General features: G+C 51.0%; 1 long non-coding RNA gene across 1 annotated transcript in view; it reads left to right on the top strand.

Moving 5' to 3' along the window:
• The first annotated feature begins 3,155 nt into the window (after positions 1–3,155).
• LOC107698336 (uncharacterized) overlaps positions 3,156–4,206 on the top strand; it is a 2,174-nt gene continuing 1,123 nt past the window's right edge. The window contains exon 1 of the long non-coding RNA XR_001635336.1: positions 3,156–3,318. This is a non-coding gene — a long non-coding RNA (uncharacterized LOC107698336). The remainder of the gene's footprint in view (positions 3,319–4,206) is intronic.

The following is a 4,206-nucleotide window of genomic DNA, read 5'->3' as shown; positions in this document are numbered from 1 at the left end:
TACTCACCCATATGTAGTAATTTTTTTATTCTTCTGCAGAGCATAAAAATATTTTGAAGGTCACTGGGGTCCAAAAAACATTGACCTTCATTGTATAGACGAACAAACACTTTTCTAAATATAGTCTTTGGTGTTCTACAGAAGTCAGGTTTGGAAAAACATGAGGGTGAGCAAATGACAACAGAAGTTTCTTTTTTGGTTGAACTGTCCTATTCATTACAAAATTATATTTTTTGATAATAATAATCAAAACAATCCCAAGGATGTGACCAAAAGCACCTTTGGGCTTTTGGTGTGTTTGTTTATGTTTTAATGGCAACTGCTAAAACAACATCATATGAGTCCTGATTTATGTTTTATGAACTGAGGGTGTGCCTCAACAAAAGAGCAACATCCTGAGGTACAAAACAAAACATGAAACCATGGCAATGTCACTGCTATCTTGCTTTAGTCAGTTGAACGGGTGTTTATTTTAAGTTATCGCTTAGATGCAGAGGTAGTTTTTCTTTTGAGCTGTATCATTTCCCTTTACCCTTAACAACTACTGTCCATTAGTATGTGAGTGAAAGGGAAAAGAAAAGTAGGCGTTTGTTAATCCTCAAACTAACACTTCGATATCAGGATGACATTATGCACCTTTTTTCACAAAGTACAATGGTAGATCATGAAGGTAGCACAAAAACACTGACTTTATAAAACTGACTCCACTATACTTGCGGCAACAGTGAACTTGATATAAACTATTGAGTAATGGCTGTTTAAGATATAAATGTCATGCTTTTTGGCACTTTTTTGGGATTTATTGACAAGGTCATCAGCAGTTTGTGTATTCATTTAGTATTTATTTGTATAACCATGAATACTTATGTTAGAAGTGTATAATGTTTTATTACAAAGCGTTTGAATGCATTGTTTACACATAATATAACATCTTAAGATGGTGATGGAATAATAAATCAGGCTTTAAATATGTGAACAATGATTTATTGTCCTTATATTGCATCTCAATGTCACCTTAGTCAAAACCAACGTGTTTTGAGACAACATACCTTTGCAAAGAGTTAAGGCATTATGTCCTATATAAGAGGATCTGTTTTTAGTTACATTTTAGGCTATATGTTAAAAAAACATCTAAATACTTCTAGATTCACATATTCATGGTTGGCACTGATCTACTTTAGTCTCATTTTTCATGATCACTTAAAATCATACTGATAGTTTCAAAACATACCATAGTAGTAATATTATGTTCCAATACGTATATGGGCCATTCTACAGAATTGGTTTGTGGCGAGGGGGGCGTGGTTTAGCGGAGTCTGCAGCGGGAGAGAGCGGTCGGAGACGAGCGGTGAGTAAGTAGGTCAAGTGCAAAATGACATTCACCTGCTTCTCGTTTCAGTGATTGGCCTGGAGAGACCGTAAAAGGCCTCAGGGGAAACAGAGAGAGGGAGATGAGACAGACTGAGGACTCGTGGGGGAAAAGACTGTGGCCTGGGCCTAGAGAACCGCAGAAGTGCTATATAAGTTTTGTTTGTTTTGCAGCGCCTGAGCGCCTGCCTGTTTTCGCTGTTCCTACGGGAAGTATAATAAATTACCCGAGCCTCAGTCACGCTGACTCCGACTTCTTCCTTCCCTACTAAGAACCTCATTACACTGGTGCCGAAACTCGGGAAGGAAGAAGCCCGGCCGCTGCCATCATGCAGTCACCGCCAAGTTCGCCGTTTGCGGAAGTGCTCCAATCGCTCGCCGGCCTCCACCAAGAGCAGCATCAGGCGTTGCTGGAGATGCGGGACGACCAGGAGCGTCGTTTCCGCGCGCTGATGCAGGCGCAACAGGAGGACCGGGAGCTGTTCCGGAGCTGGGTGGACCAGGAGGGTCGGGCAGGAGGGCCGACATCGAGGACCACCGTCGGCCCCTCTCTCTGCCCCTGAACAAAATGGGACCACAGAATGATCCAGAGGCTTTCCTCGACCTCTTTGAGAAGTCGGCCGAGGCATGTGGGTGGCCACGAGAGCACTGGCCAGTGCGTCTTATAACGCTGCTTTCAGGGGAGGCGCAGGTGGCGGCCCAACAACTGCCCACTCAAAACCTCCTGGTCTTCACCGATCTGAAGCGAGCTATCCTGCAGCGGGTCGGCCGGAGCCCAGAACAACATCGTCAGCGGTTTCGCTCGCTGGATCTGGGGGAAAGTGGCCGGCTGGTGGACCAGGAGGGTCGGGCAGGAGGGCCGACATCGAGGACCACCGTCGGGCCCTCTCATCTGCCCTTGAACAAAATGGGACCACAGGACGATCCAGAGGCTTTGCTCGACCTCTTCGAGAGGCCATCCAGTTGGCGGAGGACCAGATGGTGGCGTGCCCAGGAGTCAGCGAATCCCTGCCGGCGGTCTCTCTCTCTTTCTCGTCTCCTAATGTTCCCTCTTCCCCCCTGTCCTGTTCCCTTTCCTAGGTCCCGTCCGCCGGGCAGGGGGGCCGCCATCCCGAAACCCACCTGCGCCCGCGCATGTGCCCCTGAATAAAATGGGGCCCCAGGATGACCCCGAAGCTTTTCTCGACCTGTTTGAGAAGTCAGCGGAGGCCTGTGGATGGCCAAAGGAGCACTGGCCAGTGCGACTCATCCCTCTGCTCTCAGGGGAGGCGCAGGTGGCGGCCCAACAGCTGCCCGTCCAGAACCTCCTGGTCTTCGCCGACCTGAAGCGAGCCATCCTGCAGCGGGTCGGCCGGAGCCCAGAACAACATCGTCAGCGGTTTCGCTCGCTGGATCTGGGGGAAAGTGGCCGGCTCTTCGTGTTGGCTCAGCAGCTCCGGGACGCATGCCGCAAATGGCTGCTGGCCGGGGGAAGCGACGTTGAGCAGATCCTCGACCGTGTGGTGTTGGAGTAGTTTATCGGCCGTCTCCCGAAGAAGACAGCTGAGTGGGTCCAGTGCCACCGCCCGGCGTCGCTGGACCTGGCCATCCAGTTGGCGGAGGACCAGATGGTGGCGTGCCCAGGAGTCGGCGAAACTCTGCCAGCTGTCTCTCTCTCTCTCTCTTCCCCTAATCCCTCTGTTCCCTCTCGACCTGTCCCTTTTCCCAGGTCCCGTCCGGGTCTTCTCCCCCGAGTGCAATGCCGTTCTCTCCGCTCTCCCCACGCCAGTCCCTTGACTGGCCCCACTTCCTGCCACTAGGGCGGCGGGGAAGTCTGGGCCGGCCTGTTGGCGTTGCGGGGACCCCGGACATTTCATTGACCGGTGCCCGGTGATGGAGGTCGGGGCACTGATCCGGGTCCCGGACGACCCACAGGCTGCCCCCGATCAAGCTGGCCGGTACCAAATACCTGTGAGTATTAAGGGGGGTACCGATCTCGCTTTGGTGGATTCGGGGTGTAACCAAACCTCGGTCCATCAAAGCCCGATTCAGCTCGAGGCATTGGATAGAAGCCGCATGGTTCCACTGAGCCGGGGGAACGGAGCGCGAATGAGAGGCTAATCCTCTCTGAACGTGATGATTTCCCCCTGGAACAGTCCCAGGATGAGTCCCTAAAACGGGCATTTGAACAGGTTCAGACCATCGACGGTCAGCCTCTCCATCCCGACCGTCTGCTCTCGTATCCCTATTTTGCTGTTTTAAAAGAGTGGTTGTACTGAGTGACACAAGACACTCAGACAAAGCAGGATACAACCCAATTGTTGGTACCTAAAAGCCGTCGGGAAATGCTTTTCCAGGCGGCTCATTGTAATCCAATGGCGGGACATTTAGGACAGGCAGCGACACTAAATCGTCTCATGGCCCGATTCTTTTGGCCGGGCATTCACGAGAATGTGTGCAGGTGGTACGCGGCTTGTCGTGAATGTCAGCTGGTAAACCCACTGGCCTCCCCAAAAGCGCCTTTGCGCCCTCTTCCTCTAATGCAGGCCCCCTTCGAAAGAATTGGTATGGACCTCATCGGGCCATTAGAGCGATCGGCACGCGGGCATCGCTTTGCATTAGTCCTAGTGGATTATACAACAAGATACCCTGAAGCAGTCGCGCTTCGCAACATTTCGGCGAAAAGTGTGGCGGACGCGCTGTTTCGGTTAATCTCCCGAGTGGGAATCCCAAAGGAGATTCTCACTGATCAAGGCACGGCGTTCATGTCACGTACGTTACGCGAACTGTACGGATTATTGGGCATTAAGTCGATTCGCACCAGCGTCTACCACCCACAAACAGACGGTCTGGTGGAAC

Source organism: Sinocyclocheilus anshuiensis, unplaced genomic scaffold, assembly GCF_001515605.1.
Source record: "Sinocyclocheilus anshuiensis isolate Anshui unplaced genomic scaffold, SAMN03320099.WGS_v1.1 scaffold1746, whole genome shotgun sequence".
NCBI classification, from domain to species: domain Eukaryota; kingdom Metazoa; phylum Chordata; class Actinopteri; order Cypriniformes; family Cyprinidae; genus Sinocyclocheilus; species Sinocyclocheilus anshuiensis.
The sequence above is the reverse complement of the archived record's forward strand: the minus strand, read 5'-3'. Positions and strand labels throughout refer to the sequence as shown.